The following is a 22,318-nucleotide window of genomic DNA, read 5'->3' on the forward strand; positions in this document are numbered from 1 at the left end:
GCAGCCTTTTGTCTTCCCAAATGCAAATGAATGGCAGTGACTGATTAAATAAAGCAGAGAGGCACTCGGTGTGTGTTAGGGACTGATGAAGATGACTCAGGTGAGAGGAGCATGCACTCCCTGGGCTGGCAGGCAGGCTGCAGGATTGTCACTGATGCACTCACGGGGATCTAAGCAAGTCCTTCCTCTGTGTCACTGTAGAGCTTTTGTGTTACAAACACTGAATAGTTTCCTCACAAAACGTTTTGAATGTCACTACATGGAAACAGCACTTCAGACTGATTTTCTGCTGCCCATCTCTGTGCCTGGTCATTTTATTAGCTCAGTTCTCATCTCCAGGAGCTCACGGGGACACTCCAGCCCAGCCAGGCAAGCTGCCCTGTTGCAGACATCTCCAGGGAAAGCACAAATCTCTTGCAATCAGGTCTCCCACAGCACTTCTGGGCACTTGCCCCATGATGGAGGAGACAGCAGCTCAAAGGAGGAAAGGCTGGGAGCAGCAAACCTTGGAATGCTCTTTACGTGGCATGTCCATACTGGGGACAGGTCATAGAATCACAGAATGGTTTGAGTTGGAAGGAACCTTTAAGATCATCCAGTTCCAGCCCCTGCCACAGACAGGGACAATTTCCACTAGACCAGGTTGATCAGAGCCCCATCCAACCTGTCCTGGAACACTTCCAGGGATGGGGCAGCCACAGCTTCTCTGGGCAACCCGTTCCCAGTGTGTCTCACCACACCCACAGTAAAGAATTTCAGATTTTGTGTGGAAGAGAAGCAAAAGCTCCTGCCTGTGCAGGGTGACTTTATGGGCAGTATCCATAGCAGGGAAGGCAGGAAAGGTCATGTCTGTTCCCAAGGCATGAAGAGGTCACCCAGCCCCATCTGACCACGTGCGGTAGCTGGAGCAACCAGCCCTAGGTCTGGTCCCTGTAGTGCCTTCTAGCTTTCCTTTGAATAGGTTCCCAGTGGAGGCCTCCTCTGTGGTGTCTCATGGGCTGTTCATTGGCCAGTGGAGGAACCAAATCTTGGCTCCTGTGATGACAGGTATCACCACCACCATTGGTGAACACCCAGAGATCAGTGCTTCTTCAGGCCCTCCTTCACCAGCAGGTTGGACTGGGGTACTTGGACATGGAAAAGACATAGACAGCTGTGAAAAAAAATCATCGAAAACCATTAAAAAAGACCAGGGAGTGAGACACATAGAGAGTGATTCAGTGTGAATAGCATGGCAGACAAGCCAGAAACATGACCAATACCTAGAGGTGTGAAGGGTCAAAGGACAGGGATGAAATACAGAGGATTGTCTCAGTAGCTATTAAACTAAATACAATCAGCAGAAGTAGAATGTTTGCTCCCCAGCTCCTCCATCTCCACTATTAGTGATAATTTTGAAGACAGTATTTTCTAGAGACACAGAATGGCCTTCTGGGAGAACACTGAAGGTTTCTGAGGGAGAGTGGCTTCTGTACCTGCTCCCACCTCTCCTAATCATTTGGTATCTGACATCACCTCAATGACAAACAGCCTGTCGTGTGTCTCCAGCAGCTTTCTGAGGGTCTGTGGCTGTATCACTCTCCTCTGCTGCACCCACACTGAGCATAGGAGTCCTTACCCCAGCAAACCGGGATGACTGGTAAAGCCCACTAATGTGCTTCGTGATTATTGATCCATTTGTCTCACTAAGTGCTTTTCTGGTTTTATCAGGGCTCTTCAGACTATGGGGAAGGACAATATTTCCCCTCTACATTAAAGGGGTGAATGCTTGTGGAAGCACGAAGGACCTGCATTGAAATTACTGGCAGGGACCATGTCGGGCTGTGTGTTCATCGACTAGAGTCGGTCCAGCACCTCAATCTCCTTCCTGAATTGAGGGGCCCAGAGCTGGACACTCAGAGCTTGGCTTCACCAGTGCCCAGCACAGAGGGACAATCCCTGCCCCGGTCCTGCAGCCACACTATTGCTGATACAGGCATGGGGCTGTTGGCCTTCTTGGGACAGGTTGGCCACTGTTGACCAGCACCCCCAGGTCCTTTTCCACTGGGCCTTTGTCCAGACATTCAGCCCATGGCCTGGAGTTCTGCAGGGGGTTGTTGCGGCCAAAGTGCCAAACCTGGCACTTGGCCTTGATGAACCTCAGACCACTGGCCTTGGTCCATCCATCCAGCGTGTCCAGATCCCCTGCAGAGTCTTCCTGCCCTCCAGCAGATCGACACTCCCACCCGATTTGGTGTCATCTGCAAACAGACTGAGGATGCCTTCATCCCCTCATATAGATCATCAATAAAGAGATTAAACAGAACTGGCCCCAAAACTGTTCCCCTGGGGAACCCCATCCAAGCCATAAACAACCAATTTCTCCAGGAGAACACTTGGGGAAATGGTGTCAAAGGCTTTCCTAAAGTCCAGGTAGGCAACATTCACAGCCTTTTCCTCACCCACTGAATGTGTCACCTTGTCAGAGAAGGACATCAGGTTATTCAAGCAGGACCTGCCTTTCACAAGATACTAGAGGAGTCACTGCTACCTCTGGACCCTATCTCAATTTAACTGAAATTCATCTTGGACATTTCTTTTTGGTGCGTTACCTCAAGGGTGACTCTGTCCTATTCATATCAGGCATAGCCCTAACTGGAATATCCCAGTTAGCTGTGGCTCTGAGGCCATGGCAAGGTGGCAGTGTGGTGCCATCAGCATCCCAAATGTCCTGTGGCTGAATAACATCTGGCCACTGTCAATTCCCACAAGAACATGTGGCATAACCTGGACATAACCTGAACATGCACCATGATGGCTGGATACCCACATCTTCTCCTGCTCCCATGTCCTACCACCATAAACACAGATAATCCCCAGCTCATGCTCAATCAGTCCTTCTGAAACCACTTCATGGGCTTGAATTTAAGCTCTGCTTTATGACCGAGGGAGCACAATCCTTGCAAAGCCCCAGTAATCATAATACGTGGAGGCAGAATTGATACATGTGGGCTTTTTCTATCACTCAATTAAATGGTTAGTTTATGCAACATGCCGTCTTTTTGAATCAAAGCTGGGTCACTGTTAGGCTGAGGTAACATTAATTATTTTTCCGCTTGTCGGATCCCATGAAAAGGATGTGAAAATGGCCTGTTTATGAAAGAGTGCGGGCAAAGGCTGTGAGCTGATTATGTCAAACATATTCAAAGCTTCCTCTGCAAAAGGGATTGTGATCAACAAAGCATAGCCCACACCTGCACCCATTTCACAATGAAAGTTGTTAGGACCATGAAGCTATTGGGGAAAAAGAGAGGTTGCATTAACCCTTTTGGGGAACGAGATGCTCCACTGTAGGATTTACACACACAAAGTTGCTTTTCTTACTCCCTCAAGTGGATCCCAAGAACATTACCCTAGGAGTAAAACCAGTCTTTCTCACCTAACTTTTTCCATGCATTGGCTTTTCTAAGGTGGATGGAACCATCAGTTTGATGCATTTCTTCCTGCTCTTTCCTGAGTCCCAAGGGAAGTTTCAGAGAAGAGCTGTCTGTGCTGGAAGAGCAGGAAAGCAGTGCAAGCTCAGCCTCCACTCCCAAAAGTTTTGTTCAGGGCAATCCTGGCACCCTCAGGGCAAGTGCCTATCACAGGGATCACACTGCTGGAGTCAGGCCACCTCCTTAATAAAAAATGTATCTGCCTGGAAGGCAGGAAGAGAGAGAGGTGTGCTCTCAGGGAAAGCTGAACTGCATCCCAACTGCAGGGTACTTGCCCCATTTTCTTGCAGCCCTGTTGGTTACACTACTGCTGGATAAGATTGTCTGAATTCTAAGCCTGGCTGGAGCAGGAGGCTGGACCAGAGTTGTCCTGTGTTCCCCACCAACCCAGATGATGCTGTGATAGGCAGAGCTGTGTCCTCATGCATTCTTGTGAGATACATGAGACTCGGGCAACCTTGGATCTGCTGCTCTGCAGGGGAAGATGGGACAGAGCAGTGTGCCAGCATATCTCTCTACAGTCTTAGTACCTGCTCTCCTTTCTGTGATTGGGTGGCAGGGCTAAGGAAAATAGATTTACAGCGAGTGTGACCCCCTGACAGCCTGTAGTGAACCCTGACCAGGTCTCAGGGCAAGCTCAAAAGGCAAAGTGGGAGCATTCACCAGGCATTTTCCTGCAGCACCCTGGGAATTGTGCAGGAAAGAGCACAATGCTCAACTTTTGCACACAGAGCCCTGATATCTGGCCAGAAATCCTTCTCTTTGGAGCTCCCGGAAGGTCACAATCCCACCTGTGTGGGAATTTTCAGCTCATCCTGTTGGCTGGTACAGATGAGCCCTCCACGAGCAGATAAGCTCTATGACAAACTCCCTTGAAACCATCTGAAGTCAACAATGGCACACAAGATCCGCCCCAGGATAAAGATGGTACTAAAACTTCAAGTTTCTGTTCATGCCTCCTGTGGTTCAGCAGATTTTCCTGGCTCTGTCCTCTAAATCCTTTCTGGCTTCTGTGCCAACGCAGGATTGTCTTATGGCAAGACCTGGGACAATCCTTTAATTCAGCAAAACTTCTACTGATTAATGTAAGAATTATGCCTTAATAAGGATGCCATAGACTAATTCAATTTGTTCTAATTAATGCTCCTAAGGGGAGATCTAGAAATGCCCTGCTAAGCATCACATAATATAAAACCAGATTAAGGCAAATCTCCACCTGACTCTTATCAAGTTTGAAGTTTTCCCTGATTCATTGCATATCATGATGGCAAAGAAAATGTTCCTCTTGTAAGTATTAAGACACTTCCAGAATGATTTTCCACATGTGCTCATTTAAAATAATGTTGATATAACTATACCCTGAGTACGGAGCAAAAGTAATTGCACAATAAACCTCTAAAACTCTCACGTTTTAGTGTCTTCAGGCTGGGTTTTGGAGTCTTTAAAGATGAAATGCTATAAAAAGCATTGGCTAAATGCTCTTTGGTTGGTCTCTAGTCTTATCTCTGGGCCATGGTAAGTGGAAAAGAGTTAGAAAGCAAGGCATGTTGCAAAGAGGTGTCAGGGATCCAGGTAAGAAGGTGAGGAGGTAATTTTTCATTATCAAGTGTTCTCAGAGATACTTTAACCTTGTTTGGAAACAAACAATCAAACAAAACCTCCAAATACGTAATCTTGCAATCCTCATAATTAGCATGGAGCAAGGAAAAGTGAGTTTGGTAAACAAAAACTCAGCTAAGAAACTATTCTTGATTAATATGAACAGCAGCTGTTGGAATAATTGTTTTATTTGAAAATCATTCTTTTTTTCTTTTGACAATTTAAATCCCTTCCCTCAGGAGTTTAAAATAGCTTCAAATATTTAAAAGGAGCAGAGGGTGAGAGCACTTTAGTTTAACAAATGCTACAAGCCCTTTTGAGAGCATAATGAAAGACATTATAAATGATGGAGAGTAGTCACTATTTGATTATAATTATGTAGATATGCACTAAATCTCTCAATAGTATTTGTGAGGGTCATTACACAAATCAGACTATGGCTTTCTGCACAATAGTTGGTTTAATCATGAATACACCTCTTTAGAAACCAGAATTTCCCACTTGCAGGATATTCTCTCATTTCAATTACTTATTCCTAAACCTTGAATGAAAAGCCAAAATACCACAATTTTCCTGGAAATTACAACCTGCAAAGTGTTCATAAATTGAAAGTGCCAGCATGCGGGCATATTTTCAATATATTTCTCCAAAATCTCAGTGTTTTAATGCGCTAAATGGTACTTCAAGCCAAAATGTTTGATTGTGGTATTTTTTCGCCTTAGAGAAAAAATTAAAAATGCTTTTTAAACTAATAACTACTCACGACAATTTTGTGGTGAGAAAACAGCGAGATAAGACCAAACCAACTTTTCAAGAGACTTAAATATTTGTGGAAAAATGTAAACATGAACCCTGTCTGAAGAAAAGTTTCTGTTTCCAGGATCTGGCGTTTAAAAGCAATCCCCTCCTCTGGCTGAGAGCAGTTGCTAATGCCAATGGCCCTTGGCAGCCTCTGCAGCTTCTGTCCCTCCAGTCTCTCCTGCAGGTGGGACTTTGCCAGCTCCAGGCACTGTGAAATTGTGCTGGTGCTGTGTGGGCTGGTGTGGACACCAGTGCAACATTGCCAGCAAGGCTTCTTGAGCCATCCCTGCTACACCTGGAGCCTCGTTTTTTACTGAAAATTATTTCTGCTCCTGGAGTACCTACCACGGTGCATCCTGCTCAGGGGCCAAATAGGTGAGGCTCATCTGGTCACAGGCAGGTGTCTGCCCAGCCCCTTGATCCATCTGAGCCAGCCCCAGGCTCCTCTTCTCATCAGGGGAGAGAAACTGGATTTCTCAGAGCCTCTTTAATTCAACATCTGCATCTGACTGATGAAACAAGCCCTACTTGGCAGCTCAGGAGCAGACATCTTCCATACAGACAGCTGCAATTAGGCGAGGTGAGTCGTGACTATCTATCCACAACTGATTTGGCTATTCCTCTTCCTTTCCCTTGGAAAACCACTGGAACACCTGACAACCAGTCCAGGAGCAGGAGAGCTCCTCAGGCACTGCCCATAATATTTACACATTTTCACATCTAGGACATCAGCACCATGAGCTGCCTTTCCTCATCCTTTTTCCCTTTCAGCGTGGAACTGAAGTGAGGACTCAAACCCTGTAATAGCACAGATGTAGGAAGTACAGTGTGTATATAAGTCCAGCTAAATTCTATAGGGCCACCTAACAAATATTGTCATGGCTTTGATGTATGTACCCTGAATTACTCATCCCCACTTTCACATCACACTGTTGTGAAACAGCAGGGACCCCTCACAGCCTGGCCCAGAAGGTCCAGTATCACTTCAGAGGTGACGTCCACAAACCCTGTCCTTAGTCTGGGAATGGGAAACTCTGACATTCTGACACAACTGCAAAGCAGGAATGAAGTGTTCTGATCATCTTAGATTGTTTGGCAGCCAAGATAACACCAACGTGTCAGAGGGAAGGAGGGAATGGACAATTATTTGTAACCTCTCTCCTCCTCACTGGTGGTGGTTTTTCATGACATGTGGTTTGTTTTGTTTGGAGCTGAGTTCCAAACAGGTAGTGAATGGAATCAAAAGCTGCTTTCTTATCTTTGGATTTTAACCTGGAGGTGTAACTTCTCTGCCTCTTTGTATTTCTCCTTTTTCCACGTCTTCTTCCAGCATCTCCAGTGGCAGATGCAGTTTCTTCTCAAAGGAAATGCCAGCAGGACATTTAATGATTTTCCCTCTCCTCCAAGGGCTTGACTCATAATTATACATGGAAAGATACACAAGAGATTATAAGAGGAGTAGCAGGCAGCCAAAACCAAACTGATTTATGTACAGCGTGTGACATATGGCAACATGAGACAAGATCTCTGGCTTATGGGCGTTCTGGCAAGACATGAGGTGCATCCTGTGGCAACGCCTCGTGCTTGCACGGCTCCCACTTCTGCTGCTCCGTCCTGGCTTTTCTTTCACCTCATATTCAGGCCTTCAGTGACGGGACCCCAACCTGCCTTGGCCAGTTCTGACCTAGGCATTGCTTAGACACAGGCACAGGTGAGAGCCACACAGCTTCAAGGGATAAAGCATCTCAGGGAAAACGTTTTTATCCCATTTTAACAGACTGTAAATGAAGGCAGTGATATCCCGTTTATCTACCTCAAAACAGAGTGTGAGGGCAAGTTAGTGGTTTAAAGCACCAGGTAGCTGTTGGTTATTTTTCCTATTGTCATGAAAAGTCAGAACATAAGAGCCAGTCTGGCTTAGATCACCCCTCTGCCTGGCCCAGTCATCCGTCTCCAACAGGACCAAGAGCAGGAGTTTGGGAGAGGGTTATCAGGGTAAATCAAGACCCTTTCTTTACCTTTACATAGACTTCACTTGTTTCCCACTAATCTGAAATAATAGCAAAGGATTGACTATTGCCTTAATTGCCTTTCCTTTCTTTATCCCTGTTTCCCTGGAAATGAGTCACTATGTGAGACAGGGGAGGCAGGAGGTGTCTGCTGTCAATGGGAAGAGCAGCTCTCAGTCAAAGGCAGCAGGGCAAACCTGCTTCCTGCAGCCAGGAAGGGAGTGGAAATTTCCATGGGGCTGGTGCTTGTGGGTCCCACCAGTCTTGCCTGCAAACCCTCTACCTTTGATTCCTCACAATGGACTTTTGAATTCATCGTTCTGCCTTTGATGACTCCTGCCAGATTATTTTTCTTATCTGACTTAGGAAAGATCTGACAGGATCAGTTAGCTAGCTCCAGGGTAGGTTCTTTGAAAAGCAATGATTTAACAGGGCTTTCTTTTACCTCCTCTTGGGGTTCTCCAAACTTTCTGGTTTATCCAGCTCTCTGACACACAGCACTGCCCTCAGCGATGCCTGGACAGGCTTGGTCGAGGTGCTGGCACAGCCTGACCCAAGGCTGTAATTCCTCCCTCAGCGGGGCCATGAGGATGTGGGGAGCATCTCCAAATAGAGCACCAGGAAAAGGGGAAGCCTCTTTGGGCAGCATGGAGGTCCAAGGTGCTTGGAGTTAGCAAGGGGGTAAGCACTGAGTTTATCTGCACTAAAAGAAGCTGCCAGAAAGTTCTGCCTGTGCATTCATCTCCCCTTTTGGCCTCTGCACAGCTCTGTGCGAGGGTGGAGGGAGAAATGATCCCCACTCAGCTGGAGCTGGATGCCAATAAACACTCAAATGCTCAGCTGGCTTCAGTTGGTCCTGAAGTTGCAGGGTTTGCTGGGTTGGACGGGGGATCAGCAGCCCTCCCAGACAGCTGGGACCCTGGCAGGAGAATCAGAGGGACACAAGGTCTCAGCAAACGTTGGGCAGCTTGGTCTCCTCCATGGGAAGGGTGGCCTCATGGAGCCCTCCATGGTGAGAGGTGTAGCTGGAGGAGCTGTGGTGTGGGACTGGTGGTTTCTGACACTGTCAGACACAGAGTGGCTCACAGAGGGGTCGCATGCTTGAGCAGACCCGAGCAATTCACAGTCAGAGCTATCAAAGCAATGACCCAGCTCCTTTAACACGCTGTCTGAAAGCGTGTTCAGAAACTATAACAGAAAATTTTAATGCTCCATTGTACCGTTACAGACAGGCCAACAATGATGTTTTACATGTACACGTCACCTTCCACACCAGAGAATCCCATTGGGAAGGTCTGGAGTGAGTTCAGGGGGCTCTGAGGGCTTAATGGCATTATGTAAAATGTCCATACAGGCACACAGCAGTTCAGTGAAGTATAATCCTGGTCTCCTCCAAGGCTGGAAAATTTTTAATGGGGGACAATATAATTTCACACACTGTGGACGCACAGATGATTTTGGATTTACCAAATTTGCTGCCTGTGCCTAAGCTAATGCTCTCACTGTAGCCCTGTTGAGTAAAGGGCAGGCAGAGACATCCCATCATCATCCAAACCAGCGGAAGGTGTTGGACAAGACCATTGTTCATCTGCAAGAAGGTGGAGAGATGCTCCAGTGTTAGGATGACTGGAAAGCTCTTTATGGCAAAAAGGGAGCCCAGGCAGGAGAGAGAAAAAGAAGCTGTGGGGAGAGGGAGGGGGCTGTGGGAACAGCACAGGGCTTGCAGCAATGGGGCTGCCTGTCTGCTGGGGCGTTTGCCATTTGTCCAGATTGGAGCTGGTGATACAACAAAGCTCTTTCTCTCTTCATTTTTTTGTTATTCAGACAGATAGAGCGTTTCTTTGGTTGCCACATAGAATTAATTTCAGATCTGATGCCAGAGGATATTCGATATGAGATCTAAACAGTGCTGTGTGTAAATTCGTAATGCTGTCTGTGCCGGAACATGTTGCAAGACTTTGAATCTTACTCTGTGTTAGTGCCATCAGATACACCTTAATGCAATCAAATGTAACACACCCAGCCAAAGAAATGATGTGACACCCTTGCTGTAAAGCTAACAGAAAACTCGCCAAAAGGGAACAAAATCCCATTTGGCAAAGCCTCAATCAGCTCAAGGGAAATTCAGCATTGAGAGTGTGTAAGTGCTCACAGTGCCCAGTGCAGAGGGAATGGAGGGAATTCTCGGAGCAGAGAGGGAAAGGAGGTGTTGGCAGCAAAGTACTTTAGATAACATTGCTCCTGATCTTGCCTGAGATTCACCCTCTGCTCCGAGGCTGGGAACAGCTCTCCTGGATTCACCTGTCAGGATAAAGAGCCTCCTGCCTCCAGCTCTGCGTTGCGTCCCTTCCTGCCCAGGGAATTGCACTGTAATTCCCACTCTTTAAAATGTTTCCTTCATCCAATTTATTTGGGAAAGCTTGCAGATGATGTACTTGTAATTAGGCAATATGGACCAAGTGCAGTCCTGACACCCGGTGCAAAAGCAGCTGAGCTGGGTTCCACACCTATGGCAATCACCAAATTCTCTGCTGTTTCAGACAGTGGAACCCTAAGGTGTTTCAGAATGTGTGTAGCCACCTAAGTTTCTTCTCACACAGGTATCTGTCCCCCACTGTGTTCGGCTGTTGCTGGAGGAAAATTCCTCTGTAGATTAAATATGGAAATCTACTCATGAAGAAATTAGGGTGTTCAGAATTCCCTAGATCCAGATCACTTCAGTTTTCTTCCCCTCCTTTTCCAAGCACGATTTCATTTGGCTGTCCATCCCAGAATGGGATGTAGCACATGCCCAGCAAAAGCCTTGTGGTGTGTAGATGGAGCAGGGTGCCTTCAGCAGATTCTTGATCAGACAGCAAGATGGGAGTCATGTATTTAATGGTAATTGCTTTTGCGTGGTTTCCTGTAATTTTAATTTAAAAATGTGCAAAAAATAGACTAGATACCTTTAATATATTTTTTGTTCATACTCATCATCTTCCAAGTGATAATTCAGTATGCAGAACATGACAAACTAGAGAAGAGACTCTGAAATGTGCCCAGTGAATGTGAGCCCACAGCCAACATTGCTCAGTAGTTTGGTGATCTTCACACAGCTCCAGCGCTCTGTCATTCACTTCCAGGGGGAAGCCCATGGTCATTTTTCACAGCTGGCCCTATAAAATTAACTCAAGTGGTTGTGATGGTGTCACACTTGAATAGCTTGCAGCATCCTACATTTTTTAGGTGAACCACAGAATCATCTAATCCATCATGGTGGAGAACAGGATTTCTGACATCTTTTTTCACATTTAGATGTGCAAGATATTTGTCTTGCCATCAGTATGGACTTCTGCATTCAGACTGATCATCCCTGCCACATTATCCCTTAGTCTTTTTAAGGGGAGTGATCCTACAAAATGACAGCTGTCACTGAAGCTGGCATTGAGAGGGATGGCTACAGGAAAAATGGGGAGGACATGATGAAAAATGTGCATGTCAACTGTGAGTGACCAGATTGTTTGACATCTTTTACTGCAAAAGCAGCTCTCCAAGCCCCACTGCTGCCTTCCCAACCTGCAACCAATTCTTTTTATCAGAAAAATGAGGGCTTGACCCTGTTTTTCAGATGGTTTTCCATTATGAGAACTTTCACACCCAGAGCAGTTCTGTGGTCAGAGCACTGGGCTAATAAGCAGAAAATTAAGTTGTGGCTTTGAAATAGATACCTACATACCCATGAGCCAGCTGCCCATCTAGAAGATAAACATATTCATATTTTCTAACTCTATTGATTGTCTTTTGGGCTTATCCCAGAAGATCTCTGTCAGGATGGTCTGCGGTTGTAGAGTAATTGAGAGGAGGACTCTGAATTTGGTCAGCCCCTGTGGCCACTACTGTGCTTTTTCCCTCCTTCTGCACCAGCCCTCACAGCCCAGCAGGTGAGATCCTCTACAACATGAAGATAAAAATTAAGTATTCCCTAAGACAAGGTCTGAAGGCCCATCAGCATTCTATTTTTGTGGGGTGACATCCTACACTTGCTGCTTCTGCAGTGAGACAGATCTTCTGACCAGCCCAGAAACATACTTCTGTTTAATTTGTTGATTATTAAAATATATTGGATTGCTAAAAATGAAAAGACACATTCAGTGCTGGGCACAAGGAAGGGACAAGGGGACAGCCATGATGATGATCTAGAGTGTGAAAGCCCCTACACATGGAAGAGGAGGTTTTTTCTGTACGAGACAGGATCTCATGTATATTCAATACACACAAAAGACCATCAGTGGCTCACCTTGAGAAACAAAAACTTCCCTTCCTCAGAACTTCTCTGAGACAGTAAATGGACTCAGACTATAATTTTATTAAACACTGTAGATACTATCTCACATGCAACTTGACATATGTTGAGTTACTCAACCCATCCTATTCCTCACGATATTGTTAATGATTCGGTACAAAATGTGCATGCAGAGTACAATGAAAATGAACAGGGAGGGCAAAGGAGAATCTAAATGCAGGTAACAATCAGCTGTGGATGAAGAGCCATGATGATCACTGTCTAAGGACTTGCAGACACCACATTATTCAATAACTGATTATTCCCCTCTTCAGCTAATCCCACTTCAGGTCCTCTGCTGGTTTTTTTTCAGCTTTTACAAATAACAGAGTAGTAAATCTCAGCTCTAAGAGGTGGAATCTGAAGAGACTCACCTATGTGCTTTTCCTGTCTGCTGGTGGAAGCTCTAATTACAAGTCTGAGTTCATGCACAGAGGAATGAGCAGTTAGTAATAAAAAATGTCCGTATCAATCACAACCTACAAGGAAAGATAAAACAAGCTGTGATTGCTTTGCATCAGGAGGAGAAGACAGACTGGAAATAGGCTACTGGCCTTTGAATATATAAAAAGCTGCAGTGGAAAAGAAGGGAATGGTCTGTTCTCCGTGTCCATGGAGCAGCACAAACCGTAATGGTGTCTGAATTGATTTTAACCATCAGGAAACATTTCCAACAGCAAGGGCAGGAGGCAGTGAGGTGGTTTTGCTGAGCAGACTGGGATGCCTGCAGTACTGGACACCTTCAGAAAGTCTACCCAATTCATGGAACACATGGTTCAGGTGCGGAGATAGAGCTTTTTAAATCCCTTGCAGACCAGTTATGACGCCAAAAACTGAGGCACTGGTTAAATAAATGGATTTCTAATATCTCCGCATAATTTTTCCCTATAATTTTTAGATGGAAGATGGCAGAATTCATGCCCCTGGAGTGACAATTTTAATCAGAGGAGAAAAAAATATATCAGCAGTAGGGTTACCTGTGCATCACAGTTTGCCACACCAGGATATAAAAGACAAAATTCATAAATCATGACAGAAACCCAAAAGTTACTGAATCTGAAGAGGAGCCAAAGCCCTCCATTAGGTCCTTGTCTTCTCAAACTAGTGAGCAAGAAAGCAATCATGTAGTTCAGCAAGCCTTCAGCATGTGTGTGCACTTGGTATGTACTGAGATATGAATATATGTGTGTTTGTGCACTCTAATTTTCAGAGTTATTTTACTGATGGTAATGGTGTAATAATGAATACAGAGTGGAATCCCTGTTTTCCAAAAAATATTTGTTCTCATTCAAAAGCAAAAGTTTATTTAGCTATCCTCATGATGATGGAGGTTCCATTCAGAACAGGTGTGTAAACACATTTTAGTAGCAAAACTCATCCCTGAATTTTTAACTATACACATCTTCAGTTGAGACCATGTTAAGATTAGAGACAAATCACTATTTCTTCTGGTTTTTGAGATACTGGCAAATGTAATAAATCATTTACATGTCTACATTCACCACATTTCTGATTACACAAAGTTAAAATTGCATGACCTATTCAGGTATGATGTGGCATATATGGTGAACTGCATTATTTTTAAAACCCTGCATAGACAGGAAGCGTGGCTATCAATGATCATTAGCTACAAAAATATCACAGGTCTTTTGAAGTTGTAACATTAAAATGTCACAGGCTGCTGAGTGACAGTGTATGAACATTTACAACCACAACACACACTTGATGATAATTTTTTATTAAAAGAGTGGTAGCTTGGTATCGCTGTCTGTGAGTTACTTCTTTTTCATGTGCACAGGTAGATTTTAGAAGTCCAAATATTATTATGTCATTAGGAAGCTGACATTGCTGTACTGCTATTACATTTGTTATCACTAATGCTGAGGACATGTGGGCCATCCAACAAGGGGTTTCTGTGGTCCTTAATAAAGGACATTTCCTGAGCAATAGGCAGAATTTGCTCCACGTCAAAAACTGTTATATATTACACAACAGTGGCAGCAGTAACTGCTTGTGGTCATATCCCCTGAGTAGGTAACACTACACTGAGCTTTGTACAGTTAACTTGTAAACGTTCCTGGGGAGGGGGATTCCTCTTGGGAGTCAGCTTTGTAATGGAGAACATTGCTGACTTTGGCTTGGTTGGGGATTTATACTATTTCCAGTTCCCTCTTCCTGCAGTTCCCATGCCAAAGTACAAGTGCTTTCTGCTGAAATAATTCAATCCACGAATTGCATTCACTCGTACCTACACCACAGATTCCTCAGCATCCTTCAGATGTCAGCTGACAGCATTCCTTGCTTCCTCTCATGGACTTGGTCAGCACCTGGAAAGCTGGACACACTCACTTTTTTCTCATCTTTTCCCCTAACACAGCCTTTGCAAGGACTCTACACACACAGACAGTCCTCAGTGCTGCAAGTCTGAAGTCCTAAATACCCTGAAGCCTCCCAGTCCCTGGGAGTTGCTCCGTACAAGTTAAATTGATCTTGGAATGCCTCAGAATTGGCTGCGCAATTTAGGACCCTAAACACCAATTCCAGACTTCTAAACTTGAAAACTGTGCCTTGACTGCTCCTCTCTCCTATTTCCCAAGGTGTGGGTCAGACACACCAGTGCCTTTTGCAGAGCAAAGAGGAAGCATCAGGATAAAATAATGCCCTCGGATGTGACTTTTGCAGGATGATGACATTCCATGCACCTGGGCTGTCCTGTTATCCTGGGAAGCAGAGCCTGGACGCCAGATGGTGGCCCAAGTTCAGGTGCACACAGGCCTGTGGAGCCCTGGTCACTACCAGCACTGCCACCACAGCCCTGGGAGGGCTGTCAGAGGTCTCTCAGTGCTCTCCAGGGAAGCACAGAGCTCGGAGGGAACGGAGCTCCCCAGAAACCTGACATGAAGGACAAGCGTAAGGACTGCCTGAGTCTCGCGATTACTGTTCTTTTGCTAATGTGCTTCTCGCTGTTCTCTTTATAAATTACTGAATTATCCTTAGGAACAAAAGGTATTAGGGTCCTGCAAGCTTCTCTCAGTTTGTGGTAGGACTAATTCATTAATGTGGCTCCAACAGGAATGTGTGCAATGTTCTTTCTAATTGGACATGACTGGTCAAGAATGACTCGGCCTCCATCCAGATCACACTGTCACTTATGCTGTATAATAAGCTACTACTACTGGCCCATGAATCAATTTTTAAACAATCTCCCGTAATGAACTTGGACGGCCCATTGTTGTTGACAAAGAAATGCACAGTCCTGCTATTGTCAAGGGGCTCAATTATGGGTTCTTGCTGATAAAATAGAGGAGAGGGGAAAAGGGGGGGGCGGTCTACGGACAGTAGTGACAGACTGAAAGAAGTGTTTCATCTCTGGGGTCCTTACAGAGGATGACAAGCCAAAAGGTCAGTTTCATAGAGGTTTAACTTGAAATGTCTGAGGACAAAAAAGGCATCTAGAATCATTAGGAAATGTGAAGTTTGACTTGCACCATTGGAAATCCTTAACATATTATTTTAACTGTAGAACTGACAAACTCTTTGCCCACTGGGTGGGAAAGAGAGGTTAAGGGAAGTAAAAGCTTTATATTTCTCCAGTGGGGGGGAATAAAAAGGTTAATTTTAGTAACTCTGGGAAGAGTCTGTGAGGAAACTGTCAATGTTTCAGCCCATTTGCCATTGTCCTGAGCCAGCAGAGTCAACGCGGGTAGCGGGAGAAGCTGCTGCCGGCACTGGCTGCTGGACACCGGGCTCCCAGCGTTTTCCCCTCAAATAACCTCACCAGTCACCGAAATGTCAGGGCTCTGCCCAGTTCCCCCTGCCTGAACCAGCCTCATCAGCATGGCAGTGCTGCTTCAGCGCTGCACACTTTGTTCAGAACTACTCGCACGTTACCGGGATTCCCTGAGCCCGACGGTATAAAGGGAAGAAATATCTCTGCAGTGGTTCTTAGCAGCTGGGTCTGGCATAGGAGAAGATGTGCTTGAAATCCTCTTCCCAGCTGGACAACACCTTATGAAGCAAGCTCCTTTTCAGGCCTGTGTGGGGCCAGAGCTGCCAACTCTTTTTTTAAAGCTTTAAGAACCAGGCAAAGTCAGGGAGTTGATACCAGGTTTCTTCCAGCTGCAGAGGACACTGCTGTGATCCCATCGAAGAGTACCCACCCAAGTTAAAAAAAAAAAAAAAAAAGCAGGGTCAAAATTTCCAAGTGAGTATGTCCACTGGGCCCATGAGTGAAAATTTTCTCTCTTTCCTGGTGATCTCATCACAAAGATGGAGGAGAAGACCATAGGGGGGCCTGCACTAGGCAGTTCTGCTGTGTGTTTCTCAGAAGGATGAGTCACTTCTCCCTCTGGATAAGACACCTTGTCTTTGTTCCCCAGCCACAAAGCAGGACAACCTGAGTGCTTTTGAAAGGCCAGCCTTGAGCAAGACCAGTGGGTGGGATGCAATGAGGAAGGGTCCTCCAGGGAAGAGGGGAATGAAACACATGCGGAAACTTTGCTGGAGCAGGAGTGAATCTGGACATGCAAGGCTGATGCCTGCTCAAAGGTGGAGTCTGAGCCACATCTGCTGCTGGGAAGCTGCTGCGGCTTGTCCAGCAGATTGGCTCATCCCACAGGATAGTCCTTCCAAAGCCCTTCAGCAGAAAGCGGAGGGAAGGTGCTGAGGACCATGCTCTGCACACCCCAACACCAGCCTGAGCCAGGGGGAGAAACTCGGGGACCACACATGGCAGCACACAGGGACCTGGTGGAGCACACTCTGCGGGCACTTCACAAAGCAGCAGAGGACAATCCTACATGGAAACATGTAGCTTGGCATTGTTGGCTTTTTGTTATTGCTCAGACCCCCAGCACACAGGAAAAATTCTCCTGGGAGAAATCTGGGGAGACTGTCAGCAGGGGAAGGTGCTAGGCGGAGGTCAGTAAGGCCTTTGCAAAGACAAGCTGCTTCTGTTGGGGTATGTCCTTAGGACAAGACCCTGTGTGGTGGCACTCCTCTGAACTGCTGAAATGGCCAGCTTGCAGGTGACTCCCAGATTTCTCGAGGGAAGAAAGCAAAGCTTCCCCTCCCCATTTTCCCAGCTGGCAAGAAACTCTCTAGAACGTGCCCTCCTGTGAATATACCAGGACCTGTGGTGCTAATGGTTTGTGATTCACCAGGCAGGAATGCATCTCTACATCCAAGAACTGGACTCTGGTTTTTGCATTGTTCCCTGGGATAGAGAAACAAGTAAAGGAAGGGACTTGAGCCCAGGAAGAGAGAAAAGGGCTGTGGGGTGAAGAGTCAGAGGCATGGGGGGATGAGGACTGGCTTTCCACCCAACACATTGACCCACAGCTCATTTCAGTCAGCAGAGAGCTGAAGACAGCCCTTGTGCCTACTGACAGCATTTTGAGACACCATCATGTGCTGGACAAGTCATACTGCAGCAACCCAGGACCATGGGACAGAGCCAGATGTCCCAGCAGAGGTAAGTCCCACATCAGCCAAGGTCTCTGTAGGGGCTGAGTGGAGGAGAAAGGTCTTGGGAGCTGGAGCTATTTGGGCACTGGCTGAAAACCCTCTACTTACAGAGCCAGAGACTGCAGGGGCCATATTCGGTGCCTGTCTCAAGTCTGGGCGACCCCGTCTGTTCCCATTAGGAGGCCCAGGCAGTAAATTGGGCCCTGAATATATAATTAAGCAAAGGGCACCATCCTGAAGCCAAGGTTCACACTGATTTGTTGTGGCTGGGGTGGGAACAGCCCTTTGCAAATCACTAGCAGGATGTTGCTCCTAGTCAGCTGGAAACTTGGTAGCTCAACTCCATAAAAGCTGGATCTAACGCTTCAGCTCCCCAGCTGGTTTCAGCATCCTGACCAGCACGCAATCCTGTGGCTTGCTTTTCTGCACGACAGTCTGGAAACCTTCCTTGAGAGCCTCTTGTTTGCTGGCTGCCAGGATTTGCCATGCAGATTCTTGCCAAAGGGATAATATAAACAAAGCATAATGTCAAGTTTCCCACACAAGTAAGATGATCTATTAGCACTGCACTTTGTACTAATTATTGCACAGTGGGTGGGGGCTTGTGAAAGGAGATTTATGCATTCAGCTAGCCTCACTTTTATTATTTGTAAGTACTTTTTGGCAAGGAATGAGCGAGATATGTATTTTATTGTTACGCTGTTGCAAACATCCTAATCTTCCACACTCATTAAAACCTCATAACAAATAGTAAGAATGATATATTGCAGCCACAATGAGCATCTCATTCATCCCCAGGTGGGGGGAGGGGGGTGAGACACATGAGATGGAGGACAGAGCAAATAGGAATTTGGTTTTTTGGTCCATGGTCATATTTGCATGGAGAGCCCAGGTATCTGAAGGGAGGAAATAAGGGGATGGATAAGGAATGGCTGCTGGGTTACCCAGGTGCATGGGGAGCTCTGAGGTAAGATGTCAGTGTGGAAGAAGGATGCTGCTGCCTCAAAGGGTCAGTCAACACTCCCAGAAAGCAAAAACCCATTTGTGTCCTTCCTGGCATGAAGCAGGTAAGTTGTATATCTGCTCTGGGAAGTCACATCACTACCCAGGAGCAGCCAGGCTTGCAAGATTTGTGCCTGTGTGTCAGGTACTGGCATAAGGAAGAGTCTGGGGCACCCTGGGAAGACATCTCAGGGTATTTCTGCACTTCCTGGACCAACAGAAGGGACCCCAGAATTTACACATTGGGTGGTCAGGTTGTCCTTGGGAAATTCACTGCTGAGTGCAGTACCCATGGGGTTGATGCTGGGTGAAAGCCAAACTTTATCTGATGTTTTAGGGAAAAAAGGTTCAGTGGAAATGGTTGTCACAGGTTAAAAGGCTCTGATGGTGCTTCCAGGGCATCACAATGCTTGTAGGGCATTTTTTTAACAGGAATCCTCAGGTAAAGATCAGAAATTATGACCCAGAGTCATACATGCACTCCTGGCACATTGGAAAAGATTGCAGGAAGAGATTAATGGGGAGGTGGCAGGAAAGCCACTGAGACAGAGTCCCACGGGCTCCTACCCAGATCTGCACACCACAGCTGCCAGAGCCATCCCCACCTTGGATCATGCTTACCTGGGAGGGATGAGAGCTGCTTCAGAGCTAGTGGTGTTTTCCCACCAAATCAGAGCCTTTCTTGCTCCACTGTTGCGTCACCTGTAGGGGCTGGCTTAAGAAAAGGATTTCCATTCTTTTCATCCATCTTCATTTGGGCTCAATGATCCTGATGGGTCTCTTCCAACTCAGCATATTCTATTCTATGATTCTATGATTCATCATTTGTCCCACCCTGAATATTGTATTTCAAATAATGTAGTCAGGGCTTGCCATGAACCCCAGGCTGCTGATCTTTCCCCCCATCAGAGCCTGTTCAGGTGTCCTTTCTCTCTTCACCTGCTTCTTCCAAAATACCACCCCTGTTCTCTCTCTTTCTAGCCTCCCGTAAGTTACATCACCAAACTTACCTCTGGTCACAAGGGAGGAGAGTGTGACCCAGAGGCCACCTCTGACTGTCAGCATCAGCCTGGACAGTGAGGAGCACAGTCAAGCAGAAATTCCCAGACACGTTTCCAGCAGAGCTTTGGAGTGGCCATGTGTGTCAGGCAGCCAGCTCAATCCTTCTCTGGGTACCTCCAGGAAGGGACTGAAAATCGTAGTGACTTTTTATCCCCGCAAGCTCAAAATTCTTGGCATCATCTTTCTTCTTCAGTTTCAGGTAAATAAAGTTTTGGGACTGGGTAAAAACTACAAATCAGATGTTTCGAAATATTTGGTAATGACTCCTCCATTGTCTTCTTCCCCAGGTTTGTATCAGTTTTCCAGCTGTTGTTGGTTTATCCTTGGGGTGTTGCTAGGGAAAAAACAAAAGACAGGTAAGATGGAAAGAGAGAGAAATGGCTGAATTTAGAAAATTATAGATATTGGCTGGACCTTCAGCCTACAGAAAATGTTGAAGTAAAGAACAATTCACAGAGATTCTTTTTGGGTTTTTGTTTGATTTTTTTTTAAATGTCCCTTCTAATCCTAGAAGTTTCATCCCCTCGACCTCTGGCCGAGCTCTGTTGCTGCAATGGCACCATGCTCCCAGGGGACCAGGAGGGCATGTCCCCATGTGGGAACAGAATAATCACACACCCTTGGCCTTTGCCCTCACATGGATATAGGAGGTGGATGGGTGTCCTGCTCTGCTCCACCATCTGGAAGCATGGACAGACTGTTCATTATACTGGAGTCATGACATGGCTAATATAAATGCTGGGAATTACGTCCATCTGTGCTGGATGTCCAGCTGGAAGAGCAGGACTGGATGGAGAGGCTGATTTCCAATCTTGCCATCAGCACGTCCAATGAGGGATGTTCTGGAGACAGTTTCTGGAGAAAGCCTGTCTCCTCTCTGGGGTAGGAAGCAGAAGTAAGAGGGAGAAACGCTGTGCCTGAGACAGGAAAAATGAGGATTAAGGAAGTTGTCAGCATTAAGTAACTTATCCCTCAGGCTTAAGTTGCCAAAACAGAGATCAAGAAATACACCCAGCAAGGAAGGACTTGATACTGTCTTGGGAGCCACTAGTGTGAACTCCAAATTGCTCCATTAAGGACAAATTGCTCTCAAATGCAGGCACACACTACTGAATGAGGGATTGCTGAGGCTGCTGCTGCTGCTGCAGGTGGCAGGGGACCATCCACAAGTCTGCCCCACCACCCCACCATGGTGTGAAACCCCAGCTGAACAACCTCACTTCACTCCTCCCCATCACCAGCAGCCCCTCTAGCAGCTAAACCCTGCCTCATGCCTGCCCAGCCACTTGCCCACCCTTATTTGACTTTTTCATCTTTTCAGACCTTATCTTGATAACAAACTTGAGCCAGAACCGGGAAACTCCCTCCTTCAGCTGGTGTCTGCTGTAGTCCAACATCATTTTTGTTCTCACCCTGTTCATCTCCATTGCAATGCAGACTGCTATCCCACCCCTTCTCCTGCCTCCCCCAGCACGCTGCACTCAATCTCCCTCTGCACAGGCTCACCCTGAACAAACCTCTTTTGTCGGGCCACCCCCCACAACAAGAAAATTAGCATAATTTGGGCATGTTGAGGCCACCACAGCAGCTACAAGCCATGATTACGGTGCATGTGGTTAGCACAGCCTGCAACATCAAACAGTGTGTTTACAACAGATGTAATCCCTAATGATACAACAGGTGTATAACAGTCAATACCAGCATTGTAGCGATCAAATAACTCCGTGGCACGTTCACATTGATCCAGTATTAATCCAGCCCCCTCGGGGCTTTGGGGTTATGATTTATATGACTCACTGGGAGGTTTCGGCATCTCTTTGGCACAGCACCAAACTGCAGGTAGGGATCAGTGTATAATTTACCTTTGCAGTGAGAGCTTTATGGATCCACGCTCTTAGCAAGCCAGGTTTGACAATGGCACTTTGAAAAGGAGAGCTTGTCGGAGCACGCAGGGGCACGTTTCTCTCAAAGGGTGATTCATGCGCTGCAGCTCCAGCGACTGTCCTGGTTTTACATGCTCCAGTGGTGATGAATTAAAGCAGCAACAGGAGCACAGCCCACATCAGCTCTCACAGGCTCCTGCCCGCACTGTGAATTTCCTCTGCATCCCTTTATACATCAGCCCAAACTGTTTACCTTAGCGAGGAGGAATACAGGAGAGCATGGGATGAAAGCATACCAAGGGAAGGGAGCTTCTGAACGGGAATCAAAGGAAAATCCAAAGGCAGCGCATCCAAAACCAATGGAAATACTTTTCCACCCAGGCCCTGGTTAAATTGTTACATTTGAGACAAAAAAAATGGGTGAGATTCAAGAGAATGAGGACCATTCAGGGGGATAACAAGAACATCTGCAGCCATCTAAAACACAGGGTGCTCACCCAGCATAGGAGTAGGAGCCTGGCTCATGGCTCTGCTCCTACATAACAGGAGTCAGCCCACCTTTGACTAGGCAAGGGTCCTCATTTAGAAACTCATCACACACCTAATTTTAGTGTGCACCTCTACAGGCAATTTTCAGGCAAAGCACTGGCAATCAAATATGCACAGATATTAAATTAGAAGCCGTCTTTTAGTAACAAGGAC

This window comes from Corvus moneduloides, chromosome 5 (assembly GCF_009650955.1).
Source record: "Corvus moneduloides isolate bCorMon1 chromosome 5, bCorMon1.pri, whole genome shotgun sequence".
NCBI classification, from domain to species: domain Eukaryota; kingdom Metazoa; phylum Chordata; class Aves; order Passeriformes; family Corvidae; genus Corvus; species Corvus moneduloides.